Genomic DNA, 21,598 nt, shown 5'->3' on the forward strand with positions numbered 1-21,598 from the left:
ATAGAGACATATAAGATAATCAGAGGGTTAGATAGGGTGGATAGTGAGAGTCTTTTTCCTCGGATGGTGATGGCAAACATGAGGGGACATAGCTTTAAGTTGAGGGGTGATAGATATAGGACAGATGTCAGAGGTAGTTTCTTTACTCCGAGAGTAGTAGGGGCGTGGAACGCCCTGCCTGCAACAGTAGTAGACTCGCCAACTTTAAGGGCATTTAAGTGGTCATTGGATGGACATATGGATGAAAATGGAATAGTGTAGGTCAGATGGTTTCACAGGTCGGCGCAACATCGAGGGCCGAAGGGTCTGTACTGCGCTGTAATGTTCTATGTTCTACACATATAAGCACCAAAATTGGGCTCCTTAAGTGGTAGGGAAACTGCTGGAAAAAATTCTGAAGAACAGGATTAATCTCCACTCGGAGAGGCAGGGATTAATCAAGGATAGTCAGCATGGCTTTGTCAGGGGGAGATCATGTCTAACAAATTTGATTGAATTTTTCGAGGAGATGACTAGGTGTGTAGATGAGGGTAAAGCAGTTGATATAGTCTGCATGGATTTCAGTAAGGCTTTTGATAAGGCCCCGCATGGGAGATTGGTCAAGAAGGTAAGAGCCCATGGGATCCAGGAGCAATTTGGCAAATTGGATACAAAATTGGCTTAGTGGCAGGAAGCAGAGGCCGATGGTCGAGGGCTGTTCTGGGGATTGGAAGCCTGTGACCAGTGGTATACTGCAAGGATCGGTGCTAGGACCCTTGCTGTTTGTAGTGTACATTAATGATTTAGACATGAATATAGGAGGTATGATCAGTAAGTTCGCAGATGACACGAAAATTGGTGGCGTCGTCAATAGTGAGGAGGAAAGCCTTAGATTACAGGACGATATATATGGGCTGGTCAGATGGGCAGAGCAGTGGCAAACAGAATTTTATCCCGAGAAGTGTGAGATGATGCATTTTGGGAGGACTAACAAGGCAATGGAATATACAATGGATGGTAGGATCCTAGGAAGTACAGAAGGTCAGAGGGACCTTGGTGTACTTGTCCATAGATCACTGAACACAGCAGCACAGGTAGATAAGGTGGTGAGGAAGGCATATGGGATACTTGCCCTTATTAGCTGAGGCATAGAATGTAAGAGCAGCGAGGTTATGATGGAGCTGTATAAATCGCTAGTTAGGCCACAGCTGGAGTACTGTGTACAGTTCTGGTCGCCACACTATAGGAAGGATATGACTGCACTGAAGAGGGTACAGAGGAGATTCACCAGGATGTTGCCTGGGTTGGAGCATTTCAGCGATGGAGAGACTGGATGGGCTAGGGTTGTTTTCCTTAGAGCAGTGAAGGCTGAAGGGGGGACCTAATTGAGGGATACAAAATTATGAGGGGCATAAATAAGGTCGATAGAAAGAAACGTTTTCCCTTAGCAGAGGTGTCAATAACCAGGGGGCATAGATTTAAGGTAAGGGGCAGGAGGTTTAGAGGGGGTTTGAGGAAATATTTTTTTACCCAGAGGGTGGTTGGAATCTGGAACACACTGCCTGAAGGGGTGGTAGAGGCAGGAACCCTCATAACATTTAAGATGTATTTAGATGAGTATTTGAAACGCCATAGCATACAAGGCTACGGGCCAAGTGCTGGAAAATGGGATTAGAATAGATAGGTGCTTGAAGGCTAGCACAGACACAATGGGCTGAAGGGCCTTTTTCTGTGCTGTATAACTCTGTGACTTAGTGCCACTGGTGTCTGTGCTACAGCAACCTGTAATCCTGAAAATGGTGGCTGATTGGCTCCTGCCTGTTTTGGACTGGCCCGTACGGTGCGCCATACTTGAAAGGATACTTGCGTGGGTGTGTGCCAGAAGCATGCAGAATGGGCAGATCGTGACATCGCTCAGTGTTTAATGCTGATTTGGCACCCTGAGCTGCCATTTTTGACCTTGTAGGTCCTGTTAATGCCCTCTCTTAAACATTCTCAGTTGAACATGCATTCAATTGCATGAGGGTTCCCCCACCAGCACTATTTAAAGACATCAGCATGGGACTTTCGGGTGAAGTGCTTTTGACTTTCTGTTGCTGCTGCCCAATGGAAGCATTGTGTTTTGTGTTGTTGGAGGATCGCTCACAAGTTGTTGGAGTCAGAAGGGAGTGGTGCTAGACTTTTCTAAGGAGTTCAGTAAGTTTGAAGGCCCCTGAGCAAAAAGGCTGCTATCATTCATGGGAACTATAGTTGCAGTTTGCGCTGCAGCACCACAGGAAGATGAAGCACAAGCAGCAGAGAGTGGAAGCTGTACATAGAGGGAGGAGCAGGTGGGCTTTGAATTGAAGGTCGTAGCTACCTAGCAACACCTTTTATTTGAAGAAGGTGAGTGGAGGTGAAGGAGAAGTCCTAACCACCTCCTCTTCACTATGAACATCCAATCTCTCTACACCTCCATCCCCCACCAGGGCAGCCGAAGGGCTCTCCGCTTCTTCTTGAACAGAGGCCCAGCCAGTCCCCAACCACCAACACCCTCCTCCTCCACCTGGCTGAATGTGCTCTTACATTGAACAACTTCTCCTTCAACTCCACTCACTTCCTTCAAATAAAAGGTATTGCTATGAGTACCCACATGGGTCTTAGTTATGCCTGTCTTTTTGTGGGATATGTTGAACATTTCCTGGTTCCAGTCCTACTCAGGCACCTCTTTTTCCAGTACATTGATGACTGTACATTGAGAGCCACTTCCTGCTCTCACCCTGAACTGAAAAACTTTATCAACTTTGTTTCCAATTTCCACCTTTCTCTCATGGTCTATCTCCAACACTTCTCTTCCCTTGCTCGACTTCTCTGTCTCCATCTCTGGGGATAGGCTGTCCACTAATATTCATTATAAGCCCACCGACTCCCACGGCTACGCTTCCTCACACCTGTTTCCTGTAAGGACTCCATCCATTCTCCCAGTTTCTCTGTCTCTGACACATCTGTTCTGATGATGCAACCTTCCACAACTGCGCTTCTGATATGTTCTGATGATGCAACCTTCCACAACTGCGCTTCTGATATGTTTTCCTTTCTCCTCAACCAAGGATTCTCCCCCCACTGTCATTAACCGGGCCCTCAACCGTGTCTGACCCAATTCCCGCACTTCGGCCCTCACCCCTTCCCCTCCCTCCCAGAACCACAACAGGGTTTCGCTTGTCCTCACTTTCCACCCCACCAGCCTACACATTCAAAGAATCATCCTCCGCCATCTGCAGCGTGATGCCACCAAATACATCTTCCCTTCCCCTGTCAGCATTCCAAAGGGATCGTTCCCTCTGCGACACCCTGGTCCACTCCTCCATCACCCCCGACACCTCGTCCCCTTCCCACGGCACCTTCCCGTGCAATCGCACGAGGTGTAATACCTGCCCTTTTACTTCCTCTGTCCTCATCATCCAAGGCTCCAAACACTCCTTCCAAATGAAGCAGCGATTTCCTTGTACTTCCTTCAATTTAGTATACTGTATTTACTGCTCACAATGCGGTCGCCTCAATATTGGGGAGACCAAACGTAGATTGGGTGACTGCTTTGACCGTGAGCTTCTGGTTGCTTGCCATTTCAACACACCATCCTGCTCTCATGCCCACATTTCTGTCCTTGGCCTGCTGCAGTGTTCCAGTGAACATCAAGGCAAGCTCCAGGAGCAGCACCTCCTCTTTCGAGTAGGCACTCTGCAGCCATGCAGATTCAACACCGAGTTCAACAATTTCAGAGCGTGACTGGCCTTTTTTATTTTTTATTTCTTGTTTAAAAATGTATTTTATTTTTTAAACAGGTGCCTGTTTTTCATGTGCTTTTAGACAGAGCTGCTCATTATTCTGCCATTAACACTCTCTCTGGATTAATGCTTTGTCTTTCACCACAATCATTAACACGCTCTTTGCCTTGGTCCCATGACAGCTTTGCTATTTAATCTCCCTGCCCTCTGCTCTATCACACACCTTCCCTTTTATTCTTTTCCCCACCTCCACCACCCACCCACCGACCTCCCTTCACTTGCTTAAAACCTATTTTCTTACCTTTGCCAGTTCTGATGAAAGGTCATAGACCTGAAATGTTAACTCTACTTCTCACTTCACAGATCAGAAACCTACATGTATACACATGATGTGCGAAAGTACTTCAGATAATACAAGAGTAAAGTTTCATACTTACTACGCATTGGCAATAATTCCAGAAAACGCAAGAGTTTTATTGAGGTTCGTGGCTTGAGATTTGTTTTTCCAGTTACCAAATTCTGAAAACACCATTATTCTACCTAAAAGAAACAGACATGAAGTTTTGTATTTAATTCTTAATTTAAAAGATTTTTGATATTACTTCTATGATTTTTACTGTACAACCAGTTCAAAACTCAGTTAATTACTATGCTATCTGCTAGATTCTTCATTGACTCATTTAAAGTAATCTAATTTGCAGTTGAATGACTTCTGATTCATTTCAAATAAGAGTTCCTGATCTCACTTACTGCAAAGTTATTCAGCAGTAACATCTCTTCATCCGAAGGTACCAATGAATATATATTCTGAATCATACTACACAGCTGCACTACCTTTGCTACCAACAGTCAATAACATTGGAATAAATCTCTAATTTGACAATCTTGAACTCCCTGGTTCTACACAATTATTAATCATCAAGACACTATATATAAATTCCAGGTTCCAAACAGAGCAGGAAAAGAATTCAAAACTGGATATGTTCTGTTAAGCAGCTGAACAGCAGATGGCTGGCCAAAGACTGCAGCAGATTGTATCAGCATTGGGTAAATTTTCAACTTGCCACCCAAAGGAAAACAGACTTTGTAGGTTAACCGCCCATTATAGAAACAGACTGATGCTGTTCCGTTTTTATAATGACTGGGTGCAGTGGGGTGGGGAGGGGTGACAGGCAATTTTCAAGGTCAGTTTTAACTCCCGGCGGTAAATGGAAAGGTTGTACCTATATTTCTTAAAATTGGCAAATTGCTTGCAAACCTAGACTTCTGTTTTAGGTCATAATATTGCTCACTAGACCACAGGACAAATACTTATGTAGAAAAGTTCTCTCTTTAATCATTACTCGAAGCCCATTTCAAATTAAGCCCAGATGGCTCAGTTAACAAATGTGTACTAAGTAATGAAGTATTGAGGCATGTAGACCAAGGCCCCAGGTTCAATACGACATCAGTGCTGAACTAACAGATCTCAAAGGCAGCAGTGGAGGTGCTACAATCATTCTCAGCTTTTCTCAGCTACTTGCCCACTTGCGATTACTGACCTCTGATGAAAAGTGTACACATGGACTATGGGCGCGACTAAGATCATACTGAGCTGTAAAAATGCTGCATGATGTGATTCATGCTGATACCAGAATCAGGCATTTCACATTCTGCGCTGGCCAGCCCATATTTTTAAATCCATTAAAGTAACTGGGTGGAAAACTGCACACTATTAAGCTCAAGAGGACAAGAGCCCAATTTAGTTGTCCATGTTTACATGTGACCATTAGATGAGCCACTACTTTCCAAGCAGTAAACAGCAAGAGAAGCAAGTTTATTTAAAGCACTGTGCCTGAATATTTATAGTTTCTCTATGTGCTTTGGTCACATGTAGCAAGTAGTGTAACATTATTAGATTACCAAATCAACCTAGTCATCTTTGATATAGTAAGTAACTGTCCATGCAGGAAAACAATTTATTTATCCTCTTCTCATTTAAATAAAATTGCTAAAAATAATGCTGACAGATTCAAGGTGCTGGAATGCTCCGCATACTTTGAGTTACAGTTACAGTTACAGAGATACAGCACTGAAACAGGCCCTTCGGCCCACCGAGTCTGTGCCGACCATCAACCACCCATTGATACTAATCCTACACTAATTCCATATTCCTAACACATCCCCACCTGTCTCTATATTCCCCTACCACCTACCTATACTAGGGACAATTTATAATGGCCAATTTACCTATCAACCAGCAAGTCTTTGGCTTGTCTGGAGGTTCTACTTAAAAGCAGGCTGGAGCCTATGTTTAGAACTTCCATCATCTCTCCAAATACTGCATCTGGTTGGATATAATGAAACACAACAGCTTTATCACCAAGATAATAATATAAAAGCAAAATACTGCAGATGCTGGAAATCTGAAATAAAAACACAAAATGCTGGAAATTCTCAGCAGGTCTGGCAGCACCTGTGGAGAGAGAAGCAGAGTTAACGTTTCAGGTCAGTGACCCTTCAGCAGCTTTATCACCAAGGATGCCTTGTGAAGAAATCTGGGATTCTTGCTTTTAAATCAGTATTCAAAATTAAACAACTCTGTGCTGAATATTTGTGTTCCAGGTTGTGCTAAAATACCTCGAATAGGATCAGTTGTAGTTCCGCCAACAATATTTGAGTAAAACTAGTGATCCAATTATACTGGGGTTACATGGCAATGAAATATAGGAATTCTGGGTCAGAAGGCACCAGTCCAACATTTCTGTGTCAGCTCTCTTAAGGGAGCTAACTACTTGTATCACACTTCTTTGCCCTTATCTTAAAATATTTTTCTTTTTCAAATGCTTTAGACAAAATACATTTGCTTCATACCTTCAATGAGTAACAAGCAGAAACCAAGCTTAAATTTGTCATTCAGCTGATGTACAGTTGACTGACATTAAGTCAATAAGATGTAATTCTGTTTATTTAAAAGTTGAAGTGGACAGTTTTGTAACAATTACCCCTGTATTTATGTGTAGAGGTAAAATAAACAATCGGAATATTTTTAGGCATAAAACAATAAGCTTGTTTGCTGGAGTAGAGCTAAATGCAAAACTAAATGAATTTGGAATACATGCATCAGAAAGTTGTCATAGTTCAAAGTCCAGTTCATTTCCCACACTAAATTAAGGTAGCACAACAATGATCGACGAATATATTTATAATAAGCAGCAACCAATAACACACTGCACACTAGTTTTGGAACAGATAGCATTAACTTTACCAACTGTACAAGAAGACCAGGGAAAAGCAAAGTACTACTCCATAAAACCTTGTATTTATTATACTGTGACATCGCTCATGGGTAATCTAAGATGAGGTAGCTAATGTTTACCATCATCCTCATAGACACCAAAAAATATGAAGGGCTTACTCTGCAATGGGTGCCTCACTTCCTGAACACTCAATCGTCTACAAAGTTCAAGCCACAAATGTGATGGCGTACTCTCCACTCACCTGGATGGGTGCAGTAGCAACATGTGATACTCAGCACCATTCAAGACAAAACAATCTATCTAATTTTGCTAATTGAAGTACTATCTACCCCTTCCATCACAAACATATTGATACTGCTTGAATAATCTGTAGGATGCATCACAACAAATCACCATGTTATTTCAAAAGCATCTCACTTCTCGTCTTCAACCTCTATCACTGAGAAAGAAGTGATACATTACACCGACTTGGGATATATATTCCTGGCCTTTCATGAGTATCTTGAAATTCCATATCCACCACTACAAAGCCTGTAACAGTTCAAGCAAAAGACCCACAACTACCTTCTTAGGGAAACTAGAATTGGATAATAAATGTAGCCTTGAAAGTGTTGCATATATATGGAAAACAAATTTAAAGAAAAATAGTCCTGTTAGATTATATTTGTAGTGTTATTGACTGACCAGATTTCACAACTTTTTTACAATCCAATAGGAATTTGTTCTTCCATCCCCACAACAACCTCAGTTATATCCAACTCAAGCCCCAAGGCCTGCACTATTTATTTTTTTAAATTTTACTTTTATTTTTTATTTAGAGATACAGCACTGAAACAGGCCCTTCGGCCCACCGAGTCTGTGCCGACCATCAACCACCCATTTATACTAATCCTACACTAATCCCATATTCCTAACACATCCCCACCTGTCTCTATATTCCCCTACCACCTACCTATACTAGGGACAATTTATAATGGCCAATTTACCTATCAACCTGCAAGTCTTTGGCTGTGGGAGGAAACCAGAGCACCCGGTGAAAACCCATGCAGACACAGGGAGAACTTGCAAACTGCACACAGGCAGTACCCAGAATTGAACCCGGGTCGCTGGAGCTGTGAGGCTGCGGTGCTAACCACTGCGCCGCCCTAAAGTTATTGTGTTAGTTCATATTGAGAGAAATCTCTAACTTATCCTCCATTCCACAGGAGCTGCAGGAATAGATTGCTGGTACTATGGTGTGGAAGATGCACATTGTTTCATGAATAAAAACTCAGAGTTAGGTAACTTACGCCTCTTCGCCATTCCATACACTACACATACTGAAAAGGCCTTATAAAAGTAACTCAAAATAAGGAGCAGAGTTGTTGAAGGCTTCTGCATGAAAGCCATAACAGCATCATGGACTTATCGCCCAGTAAAACAAGGCAACCTCCCTGTAGGTTTCGAGTGGGGGTGGCCTCCTCTGTTGGCAAGCTCGACAATATCCAGGCTTGGGCTGATAAGTGGCAAGTAACATTCACGCTACACAAGTGCCAGGCAATGACCATCTCAAACAAGAGTGAGTCTAACCAAATCCCCTTGACATTCAATGGCATTACGATTGCTGAATCCCCCACTATCAACATCCTAGGGGCTACCATTGACCAGAAACTGAACTGGAGTAGCCATATAAATGCCGTGGCTACAAGAGCAGGTCAGAGGCCAGGAATCCTGCGGCGAGTAACTCACCTCCTGACTCCCCAATGCCTGTCCACCATCTACAAGGCACAAGTCAGGAGTGTGATGGAATACTCTCCCCTTGCCTGGATGGGTGCAGCTCCAACAACACTCAAGAAGCTCAACACCATCCAGGACAAAGCAGCCCGCTTGATTGGCACCCCATCTACAAATATTCACTCCCTCCACCACCGATGCACAGTAGCAGCAGTGTGCACCATCTACAAGATGCACTGCAGCAACGCACCAAGGCTTCTTAGCACCTTCCAAACCCGCAACCTCTACCAACTAGAAGGACAAGGACAGCAAATGCATGGGAACACTACCACCTGCAAGTTGTCCTCCAAGTCACACACCACCCTGACTTGGAAATATATCACTGTTTCTTCACTGTCGCTAGGTCAAAATCCTGGAACTCCCTTCCTAACCGCACACTGGGTGTACCTACCCCACATGGACTGCTGCGGTTCAAGAAGGCAGCTCACCACCACCTTCTCAAGGGCAATTAGGGATAGGTAATAAATGCTGGCCTCGCCAGTGATGCCCACATCCCATGAATGCATAATTTAAAAAAATATTGTTAATGTACTTTTAAATGTAAGTGCTTTGGGTCTTCATGGAGGGCCCCCAGTGGCAAACAACCTACCTTCCTTAACGCTGCGCCCGCATTCATTGCCCACCTTCCCTCCCCCATCGCCAGGGCTTGCCTCACTTACCTGGAGTCCTGGTCTCCAGTGTCGGGACTGATTCCAAGGCCTCCTGTAGTACCGGCAGTAGTCACTGCTTCCGGTGGCATTGCCAATACTTCTGAGCTGCCAGCCCTCTGATTGGCTGGCAGCTCTTCGAGGCGGGATCCCTGTCTTTAAAGGATCAGGGATCCCAGCGCCAGGCAGTTAATAGCTCGTGCGCTGTTGAATCACGCCGGGTGGGGGGAGGGTATTCCAAAAGGCCGAGGTGGCGTTCTCACTTTCTTGTTTGCCCGGTGCCGGAAGCCCACTGACTGGACTAAATCCAGCCCTAACTATGCAGTTTTTTCACTTGCTTTAGTGGAATCAGTCTACCGGATGGATCCATTTTAAAGAGACAAGCTATATGACCACACCCCAGTTGGGCATATTCCTATCTAGCTTGTGTACTCTTGTAGCTCTTTATAGTATTTTGTTTTTGTTCCCACATGGCAATCTAGAAAACATTGCATTGGTTGCCGATGTTACCATATATGCCTATTTTTGAAAGTTTGCCCCACATGGATCAATGTGAACACCTTGGGTCCCTGGGGGACCAAAAAAACCAAAAGATTCAGACAGGCTGGATTAAAAAACATAAAATGTTTGAAATTTCAAAGTCCAGCTAATCTAATCTACTTTGTAGGCAGGCTGGAGATTACTGGCAATGAACGATCCAATGAAAAGAACTTCAGCTGGAGAAAAATGAAATGCCAAATTGGTGCAGGACCTGAGGCCTTATACAATCCAGCAGGAGGAGACTACCCACAGTAACCATCGGTCACCCACCTCCTAACTACCCAGCTATAACATTATGACATTTCCATATACATGGAGTATATAGTTTTCTCAATCACTCAAGTTATACCAGACTCCTGCAAAGTATGGAGGACGCAGAACCAAACAAAGTTTACTTGATCTCAGCTGTTCCTAAATTTCGGAGGAACCACAGATCCAAAAGTGAAAGAAGTTAATTTTAGTAAACATGAAGTACACCAGATGATCCCACAACAGCATTTATAGTATTGTGTGTACAACCTCCTAATCTGTAGTCTGCTTTACAGCGATGTCAGTTTGAAAATTTATACTTAATTTCAAGCTGACATATTAAGCAAAACAGTAAGGAATACTTTACTGCAAAATGGTTACATTGCAAATTTGGGGCAGAATTTCTGCTTTGCCTCGTGATCTGATATGTACTCTTGAAATTAGTTTTGAGAAACGACAGTCAAAATGCATCAACAGCTAATATGTTTTAAATTATTGGCCAGAGTACAAGCAATACTCAGTACTGTAACCAGCAGTTACCCTTGGGAGATGGTAGGTTTCAATAGATTGAATTAGGTAGAGTGCAATCTTTAACCTGCTCATTTGTAAAGAAGGAAGTACTAATCAGTGGCCTAAAGCCATTAATTATGTTCTGTTAAAGACAGCCTGCGTCACTAACCAAGATACTTGAAAATACTACTGTCCTGAACACTGGTGAATTTAGAACACAAAATGTCAGACTTCCACAACACCAATATTTTATATATGGAATTGTGTCAAATTTTGTGTTCTAAATTCAAAGTTAAAAATTTTCTTGATCGGGATCTACTTCAACGCAAATGTGCATTCAGACTACAAGTTTAGTGTCACTGCCAAGTGAATGCTAAACTTCTAGTGTAAATCTGATAGCAGAGTAAAGAGAGATTTCAAGGTGCAAGGAGGCTCGCACCACTTGGAATTAACACAGCACACTTTAGATTTAAACTTTATTTCAAGGGAGCTTGGTGAATGTATAAGAGGGTAGAGGCTTACTCTTAGTTCTAGAGCAAGACAATTAGAATTCCAGGCAGGTAATGGCCTGGCCAAGCTTCAACTTGCACCCAAAATACACACTTGCACTGGTTTCCAGCTCCTCCATCAAGTCAGTTGGTAAATATATTGCATAACTGAGTCTAACACACCAGAAGGTCCCAGGTTTGATGCCCACTCTATGCTGAGTTAGTTGATCCCTGGCAAACTAGCAGTACAGGTGCTAGAATTGGTCTCAGCAAGGCAACACCATGAAATAAAAATAAAAACAAGCCAAAATTCTGACTCTTAAATCGGCATTCACCAAAATGTTAGAAAATGCATGGGCATGATTGCTGACAGAGATCAGATCAGCCTCAACTTTGACAATCCCAAACATTATCAAGCAAGCTGACTATACTCACTGGCCTGCGTGATACATGAAGAAACACCTCTGTTATCCAGCTAAAGAGATCTGTATAACATCAGCAGTCAACACCGTCAGCAGGTAAGGAAACAAGAGAAAATACTGGAACCCTCCTCACCATTTTCCTCCTATGCAAGGTTCTAGGAAAGCCAGAGGAAGCACTAGGTAAGCAAATAATGGCAACAAACAGATTGGTTGCTCTGAAAATAAACAAAAGTGATCCATCCAAAAACTTACATCCAAGAATGTTAAAGAAACAGACTGAAATCAGTGAAGCTTTTGTCAATATGTGTTTGTGCACTAAATTCAAAAAAGGTTCTAGATAGCTTAGAAAGTGGCTAACATAACTATTTAAAAATAGATCAAGAAGTTCACCTAGAAACTATAAATCAGTAAGAATCAATTTCAGGGAAAATTCAAGAATTTTGAGATCTAGTGGGTAATTACTCAGGAAAATAATGTGTTAAAATACAGTCAGCATAAAATAAATCACGCCACTGATTTGCAGGAAGTTTACAAACACATTGCAAGTAGGCTGAGCATGGAAACTGCAGTTAAGATATATTTGAATTTTCTTTTTATATATGGTCAACTGCTGAATTTAGTCCAGACTCAAACATCATACTAGATTTCTTAATGTAATTGAACAAAGGGGTTCTTGAAGAAAGCGCTGCCAGAAATTCTATTTCATATGTCTGTAAAAAAGCCATATCACCATTTATCTGTTTTGTTTTGGGTTCAGTTGGAGACTTTGCTGACTTCACCCCAGTATCTAGGTCACAATGCGTTTCTGGTGACAGATGCTCTCAACGGAAGCACAAATGATCTTTCCACCTGGTTTCTGGGTCAACTTAACAGCAATTGAAAATAAAACGTGACTGGCAAAATAACCTAAATTCAAAATATTATACACACATATAACTCTACCAACTGCCCATAATGAGAATACCATTTATTAAATAGGGCGTCACAAAAAAATAAATTGGCTGATGATCTTCAATACTTTGCTTAAAACTTTTCCCTCTGGCCTAAATTTTACACTTAAGAAGGAAAGGGCTTCTCATTTCCTCAGCTTCAATTGAGCAGACAGTCCTCTTTTGCATCCTTCACGTTATGTCACTTCAGTTGGTTTATGTACATATCTCATTTACTTTTACATCCAAGTTCATTTGGATTTTTAGTTTCTGTATTAATAAACTGTTTAGGATGGAAATTGCTAAAATATTGACTTTGTCAGCCATTACTGGCAGTACAAAGAGAAAGGATGCTTTTAGGCCTTCACTAAGTCTGTCTCATTTGGGATCCGGGAGATCTATAGCTGAAGAGTGCTACAGCTGCAGACTTGTAGCTCTGATGCAATGCTGTACCACACATTGGTACCAACACACTGGTGTGCCTGTTACTGACCTAGAGTAACCAAAGAGGACAAGTGTGTAATCTGGATATTAATTGTGTTTAATTGTATGCAGGTGGTGGGCATTAACTGGGGATTCACTCGTACCCTATAAATAAACACAGACTAAAACAGTAGCTGTTGGGTTAGGTGGTGCATGTTTGTAATGTGAAACACAGTAAATAAATAAATATAAAAGTTTGTAAAGATTGCCTCCAGTTCTATCCTTCACCAACTGGCTTTCCGAAATTGAATATGATTGAATATGGTAGCAGAGGATGGTTGCCTAAAAGTAAAGGTTGGAAACTAAGAAAAAAAAGTTTCAGACAGAAAACTACAATCCTAGTAGCCATTGTGGAAAATGGCAGAGAGCAAGTGTTAATTGTTGGGGTATGATTACCCTCCAATGTTCTCAGAGTCGGAGAACAGACATTGGTTACATCCCAACCAAAGAGGAAACAAGGTATGGCCTTGGTGTTGCTTCCTATCAGAAGTCAGTTAACTCCAAGAATGAGGCACATTAATTTTGTCATGAACTTTGATTTTAAACTGTTATTGGAGTGAAGGAAGGACTTGTTGAACAGATCAGCTGTGGCTGGAAAAGACATTTGCATATTAACAGTGTTTGGAAGGATAAAGCAGCCATTCCCTAACACATTCAACCCACAATGGACTTTTGATCACCAGACGTTGAAGGTGGGGAGATCGCATGCCAGCTTGACTGCTAAGATCGCCAAATACACAAACGGACATGGTCAAACCAGCTAGTCACATGATTAACCTGCTGGGCAACTTGAATTTTTTGCATTTGTACAAACAATTTGGGCAGAAAGTGTGTTTGCTCCTGGACTGAGAAGATCTCTCCTGTCTGCTCCCATCTCTTTCTCTGAAGCCTCTGAATCCACTGAAGACACATGAACCCCAAGAGAGAAAAGTCTCCTACAACGAACAAGGTTTAAGAAGAATTCTGGGCCCCAAAAAGACCTACCCACAATCAAGGACTCTACAGTGAGCTTGAAGAATCATAACAACTCTTCAGATATTGCCTCAAACATTTCCACTTTAATTTTTTTCTGCTCTTTTCGGTCTCTATTTGCATGTGTGTATCGCGTATGCCTGCTAGGATGGGCGCGTCGTGTACCCATAGGCCTCAACCGAATTAGAATTTAAGTTCAAGTTTAATAAATTTCAACTTTTCTTCTTTAAACCTAAGAAAGCCTGTTTGTCCTGGTTTTGTTGCCTTATAATTGGAAAGCAGTGACCAAGGATTCATTCACCAAGGGGGAGCTAAAAACAGGGTGTGTTTAAAATTAAACCCTGTTACAGTAAGACCACGTGAAGGATGAGAGGGACCCCTACACACCTTTTTCACCTGGTCGTAACAGACTCCATGAAAGGAATCATGTGGTGATCTATGAAATACTGCATTAAATTTTAGCTGATCAACTAGACTGCAAGTTGACAACTGCCCATCATGATAAGAATTCACTCCAGATAATTGGAGGCTATAGTCCCCATCAATTAGTCTATGGCAAAATCCCAAATTGGTTTCTCTGCTGTGTGGTGGTCCTCCTGCTCTAGGAGGCAACATAAATTAGTTCAATTTTTTTTCCTGCACATTTGAATGCTTGACATGCAGGGAGACAGGCTTTCATCAAGGCTGAGGTATCAGAAAATTAAGAGGTCTGAAGCATCACATAAGACAATCCGAGAGAGAATTTAATCAAGAGATTTGGTGTATTACAAAACAGAGGGACATTGGGAATGGAAAGGCCCTAGTAAGCTAATAGGACCTGATGGTAAGACACAGCCATCAAACTGTTAAGGCTTATTCCACATGATTAATCCAAATTAATTACAAAATCTCAAACTCTGAGCAGCTGATAAAAGTAAATGAGACACCTTGTACCTCAAGTGCTCGTGTTTTGTGCTGAAAGTTCATTAGGAATAGATCAAGGGTTGGATAGTGATAACATGAGCAAACATGACTTACAGGACAGAGCTATCAGATGCAAATACCAATGTGCCAGAATGGGGAATCAGGGAACTCCTCTTTGCTGATGATGCTGCTTTAACATCTCACACTGAAGAGTGCCTGCAGAGTCTCATCGACAGATTTGCGGCCGTCTGCAATGAATTTGGCCTAACCAACAGCCTCAAGAAAACGAACATCATGGGGCAGGACATCAGAAATGCTCCATCCATCAATACTGGCGACCACGCTCCGGAAGTGGTTCAAGAGTTCACCTACCTAGGCTCAACTATCACCAGTAACCTGTCTCTAGATGCAGAAATCAACAAGCGCATGGGAAAGGCTTCCACTGCTATGTCCAGACTGGCCAAGAGAGTGTTGGAAAATGGCGCACTGACACGGAACACAAAAGTCCGAGTGTATCAAGCCTGTGTCCTCAGTACCTTGCTCTATGGCAGCGAGGCCTGGACAACGCACGTCAGCCAAGAGCGACGTCTCAGTTCATCCCATCTTCGCTGCCTCCGGAGAATACTTGGCATCAGGTGGCAGGACTGTATCTCCAACACAGAAGTCCTCGAGGCGGCCAACATCCCCAGCTTGTACACACTACTGAGTCAGCGGCGCCTGAGATGGCTTGGCCATGTGAGCCGCATGGAAGATGGCAGGATCCCCAAAGACACATTGTACAGCGAGCTCGCCACTGGTATCAGACCCACCGGCCGTCCATGTCTCCGCTTTAAAGACGTCTGCAAACGCGACATGAAGTCCTGTGACATTGATCACAAGTCGTGGGAGTCAGTTGCCAGCGTTCGCCAGAGCTGGCGGGCAGCCATAAAGGCAGGGCTAAAGTGTGGCGAGTCGAAGAGACTTAGCAGTTGGCAGGAAAAAAGACAGAGGTGCAAGGGGCAAGCCAACTGTGTAACAGCCCCGACAAACAAATTTTTCTGCAGCACCTGTGGAAGAGCCTGTCACTGTAGAATTGGCCTTTATAGCCACTCCAGGCGCTGCTCCACACACCACTGACCACCTCCAGGCGCTTACCCATTGTCTCTCGAGACAAGGAGGCCAAAGATATTCCAGAGGAGTCTAGTGAATGGAGGGATGTGACAATTGTGGGATTCGCAGAAAAAGCTACTGGCAAGTTTAAATATTGTCTGAATATTCAGGATGATGGCCAAGAAGCAAGGTCCATGGATGGCAGAATGGGGTGAGAGAGTAGAAAGGAAGAAAGCTTAGTGCAAGTACTGATAGTGGGTCTGGCAATGACTCTCAAGTCAAAAACTGATTGCTAACTGAAAAAAAAACCTCTAAAGCAAGATGGAGGACTCTCAGTAATAGTCTTGATAGACATAAAAGTATTGCTGAAAATAGAGACATTGGCTGGATTTTACCAGCTTCTCGATGTCGTGGATCGTGGTGGGCAGGCCGGCCCATAAATGATTTGCAGGAGCAGCCTGCCATGACACACGACATCAAAAAGGTCTTGCCGCATATTATCTGCGGCAGCGAGGCCTCGGTGCGGCTCCCTCCCACCACTGCTTGGTGGTGGGGCTTCATTTAAATAATCAACTTCATTTAAATCAAATGCAAACCACCCCACCTGATCCCAGCAGCCGTCCCACACTGATCGCGCACCTTTGGAACTCCATAGAGTTCTGGGGCGAGACACTGGTGGAGAGGGAGAAGGACTGAAATTATCAGGGTGGGAGAGGGGGTAGCGGGAAAACATTTCTTATTGGCTGTGGGGATGGTGGGAAGGGATTTAGGGTCAAAGGGAATAACATTTGGGGGGGGGGGGAATGGTCGTGAGTGAGGACTCAACATTTTGGGGGGGTGGGATAGGACAAAAAACTAACTGCTTATTCATTTGGGGGAGGGTGGGATTGGGGATTGCAGGTGTGAACAGATCTGTATTTAAATTCATTAACAAGCTGGTCCCTTTAAACATTGAAATGTCATCTAAGGGCTTGAAGCCGTTTAAAAATGGCGGTGCCTGCACCATTGCCGGGGTCGCGGCAGCTGCCCCCTCTACGTCATCGGGGACAGCCATTCCGCCCCCTCCATTTAAATGAACCCCTGCGCATAATATTGCGGGGGCTCTGCGGCGGCACTTCCGTGTCAGAAGGCTGCCGACTTCAATGCGCACCACCGCAGAGCATGGCGCACTGATAAAATTCAGACCATGTTGTCGAAGCTTTTCGTCTTTCATTCATCGGGATAATACGCAAGAATAATGTAAGGAAAAACACTGACTTTATACTGTATGAGAGTGCTGATTGGTTGGCAAGTGAATTCTGGTCGAGGCGTTGTCATGGAGCATGCACCAGATTATGGTGACTGACAGTTAAATGCCAAGATGTGTTCGAAATTTAAACCAGGCAAATTAAGGGAGACCCTTTGTTTTTAAACTGTGCTCCCTAATTTCAATCTCTGCAACCAGAGGAAACATCAGGCTGGATTCTATAGAGGCCTCGACATCAGGATCCGTGGTGGGGTTGAGGGGGGGGGGGGGGGGTGTCAATAAGATGGCCCCGGATGAGGCCCACCATGGACCTCGACGCCGGCAGGGCCCGACCCAATATTGCCCGCAGTGGCAAGGCCTCATGGCAGCTACCAAACCACTTGGCAACGAGACCGCCATTTGAATATTTAAATAAATTAAACTGCCTGAATTAATGAGTCTCCCATCGCCTCCTGAAGTCCTGCCACCATCTTCACCCTGGCAGCCAGCACTGCTGCGCATTCAGATCCCCGACCGGGTAAATGAGGCACAACACTGGTGGGGAGGGACGAGGAGGTAAATTTCTCAGTGCAGGGGTGGGGATGATGGAAAGGGTTATAGTTTAAAGCTTGTTTGGGGGGGGCGGGGGGTGGAGAAAAGGTGAAATTGTGAAGTTGTGTTTTTTGGGGGGGGGGGGGAAGGGCAAATAACTAATTTAATTGATATTTGCGGGGTTAGGAGAGGGGCAAAAGAAATGTATTTATTTTAATTGAATTTCACTTTAAATATTTAAATGTCCCAGTAGGGCTGACAGCCCTCTAAAATTGGCATCAGCACCTGCACACAGACAGCTGACATGATTGCAGGGGACAGACAGCCCACCCCCTCCATGTGATTGGGGGGAGGCAGCCCGCCCCAGCTATTTAAATGAGCCGCCGCGCTTGGAATTGCGGTGACTCTTTGGCATGCAGCCCACATGGCAGGCTGCCATTTTTTTCACCGGCCGCCGATTTCAGCGACGGGCTTAGAGAATTCAGCCCACCCTTTCAGCATCCAGCCTGTCAAGTACCCTCAGGGTCTTGTATGTTTCAATAAGATCACCTCTCATCCTTCCAAACTCCAATGAATACAGACCTAACCTTTGCTCATAAGATAACCCTCTCATCACAGGAATCAGCCGAGTGAACCTTCTCTGAACTGCTTCCAATGCAATTATATCTTTTCTCAAACAAGTAGAACCAAAACTGCACACAATACCCTAGATGTGGTCTCCCTGTACAACTGCAGCAAAACATCTCTACTTTTATATTCCATTCCCTTGCAATAAACAACAATGTTGCATTTGCCTTCTTAATCACTTGCTGTACCTGCATACCAACTTTTTGTGCTTCGTGTACTAGGACATCCAGATCCCTCTGCATCAGAGTTCTGCGTTTCTATTTTCCGGCCAAAGTGGACAAGTTCACACTTTCCTGCATTATACTCCATCTGCCAAATCTTTGCCCATTCACTTAACCTATCTATATCCTTTTTCAGACTACTGTCCTCTTCACAACTTACTCTCCTACCTATCTTTGTGTCATCAGAAAATTTAGCAACCATACTTTCTGTCCTTCATCCAAGTCATTGATATAGATTGTAAATAGTTGAGGCCCCAGAACTGATCCCTGTGGACTCCCCTATTTACAGCTTGCCAATCTGAAAATGACCTATTTATGCCTACTCTCTGTTTCCTGTTAGCTAAGCAATCCTCTATCCATGTGAATATGTACCCCCTATACCATGGGCTCTTATTTTGTTTCATAACTTTTGATGTGGCAGCTTGTCAAATGCCTTCTGGAAATCCAAGTAATCACATGAACAGGTTCCCCTTTATCCACATTGCTCGTTACTCCCTCAAAGAACTCTAATAAATTAGATAAGCACAATTTCCCTTTCACAAAACCATGTTGACTCTGCCTGATTGCATTGAGGTTTTCTAAATGACCTGCTATAACCTCCTTAATAATAGATTCCAGATGTTAAGCTAACTGACCTGCAGTTCCCTCCTTTCTGTCATCCTCCTTTCTTGAATAGTGGAGTTATATTAGCTATCTTCCAATCTGATGGGACCTTTCCAGAATCTGGGGAATTTTGGAAAATTTAAACCAATGCATCCAATATCTCATCAGCTACTACTTTTAAGGCCCTAGGATGAAGTCCATTAGGACCTGGGGACTTGTCAGCTTTTAGTTCTAATAATTTTCTCAATACCCTTTCCCTGGTTATAATTGTTTTAAGTTCCTCCCTCCCTTTCAACTCTTGATTCACAATTATTTCTGGGATGTTATTTGTATCCTCTACAGTGAAACAGATGCAAAAACATCTGTTCAATTCCTCCACCATTTCCATTATTAACTCCCCAGACTCACTGTCAAGAGGACCAACACTCACTGTACTTCCTCTTTTCCTTTTTAAATACCTGTAGAAACTCTTACTATCCATTTTTATATTTCGAGCTAGCTTTCTCTCATACTCTAATTACTCTCTATTCTTTTAGTCATACTTTGCTGTTTTTTTATATTCTGTCCAATCTTCTGACCTGCCACTACGCTTCGCTGAATTGTATGTTTTTTCTTTCAATTTGATACTATCTTTAAGTTCCTTCATTAATCAAAAATGATGCATCCTTCGCCTAGAGTCTTTCTTTCTCACTGAAATGTATCTTTGCTGAGTGTTATGAAATATCTCCTTAAATGTCTGCTACTGCATCTGTAATGACCTATCCCTTAACCTGGTTTCCCAGTTTACTTTACTTTAGCCAGCTCTATCCTCAAACCCTCGTAATTACCCTTATTTAAGTTTAAAATTCTAGTCTCAGATCCACTCTTCCCACCCTCAAACTGAATGTGAAATTCAATAATGTTGTGATCATTGCTACCGAGAAGCACATTTACTATGAGGTCATTAATTAATCCTGTCTTGTTACACATTACCAGATCTAGAGTAGCCTGCTCTCTGGTTGGCTCTGGAACATGTTGCTCTAAGAAACTGTCCTGAAAACACTCCATGAACTCATCTTCCAGGCTACCTTTCCCAACCTGATTCGTCCAATCTATCTGTAGATTACATTTGCCCATGATTATTGCCGTACCTTTCTCACAAGCATCCACTTCTTCCTGTGTACCCTGTCCTACAGTGTGGTTACTGTTAGGGGGCCTATAAACTACTCCCACAAGTGACTTCCTACCTTCACTATTTCTTATCTCTGCCCAAACTGACTCGACAACTTGATTTTTAGAACTTGTACTAATGTCATCCTGAATTAACAGAGCTACCCCTCCCCCTTTTCCTAGTTTCCTGTCCTTCCGAAATGTCATGTACCTTTGAATATTCAGGTCCCAGCCTTCACCATCTTGCAGCCATGTCTCTGTAATGGCTATCAGATCATACATATTTAATTCTATTTGAGCTATCAATTCATTTGTTTTGGTATGGAATGCTACGCGCATTCAAATACAGAGGCTTTAGTTCTGTCTTTTTGCTATTTATGCAACCTCTAGCCTTAGCTGCTTGCACACTCTTAATTTTGTACATTCTATTCCTTCCTGCCATGCTCTGATTATTATTTCCCTTATTACTAATTTGCTCTCTTGCCTTATCTTCTCTTTAATTTATTATATTTTCTCTCACTTGATCCCTCATCCTCAGTATTTAGTTTAAAGCCCTCTCTACCACCCTAGTTATATGACTCGCCAAAACACAGGTCCCAGCACGGTTCAGATAACAGTACAGTACAGTTCCACTTTCCCCAGTACTAGTGCCAATGCCCCATGAATCCAAACCCATTTCTCCCACACTAATCTGTGAGCTACACATTTAACTCTGTAATCTTATTTACCATACTCTAATTTGCTCGTGGCTCAGGTAATAATCCAGAGATTATTACCTCTTGAGGTTCTGCTTTTTAGTTTAGCCCCTAGCTGTTCATACTCTCTATGCAGAATCTCTTTCCTAGTCCTATCTATGTCGTTAGTAGCCACAGGGACTACGAAAACAGAATCCTCCCCCTCCCACTGCAAGTTCCTCTCCAGCCCTGAGCTGATGTCCCAAACCCTAGCACTGGGCAGTCAACATAGCCTTCTGGACTCTCGCTCTTAGCTGCATAGAACGGTGCCTATCCCCTTGGCTATACTGTCCCTACTATAGATTCCTATACACTTACCCCTCTTGAATGTCTTCCTGTACCATGGCACCATGGTCAGTTTGAACCCCTGCATGATCAGATGAAACATTCCCCTCTCCGCTACCTACAAGGTTCAAGTTTGTGGAATTTAAGTAGTCTTGATCCAGTTTCTAGTTGGCACAATTTGGCCGATAGCACACAACTTCAAAATTCAGTATAAA

The 21,598-nt window shown here is 43.1% G+C and overlaps 1 protein-coding gene across 6 annotated transcripts in view; it reads right to left on the reverse strand.

Annotated features, from left to right (window-relative positions):
* Nucleotides 1–21,598, reverse strand: part of slco4a1 (solute carrier organic anion transporter family, member 4A1) — a 205,568-nt gene that overhangs the window by 162,806 nt on the left and 21,164 nt on the right. For 5 of the 6 annotated variants that reach the window (XM_068048429.1, XM_068048427.1, XM_068048432.1 and 2 more), the window contains one exon: nt 4,181–4,283. The gene's annotated coding sequence lies outside the window, so the exon portion shown is untranslated. Of the gene's footprint in view, nt 1–4,180; nt 4,284–4,493; nt 4,513–21,598 lie in introns of those variants that run through there. The other variant, XM_068048431.1, reaches the window with a different exon arrangement.

The sequence above is a fragment of the Heterodontus francisci genome, chromosome 16, assembly GCF_036365525.1.
Source record: "Heterodontus francisci isolate sHetFra1 chromosome 16, sHetFra1.hap1, whole genome shotgun sequence".
NCBI lineage: Eukaryota > Metazoa > Chordata > Chondrichthyes > Heterodontiformes > Heterodontidae > Heterodontus > Heterodontus francisci.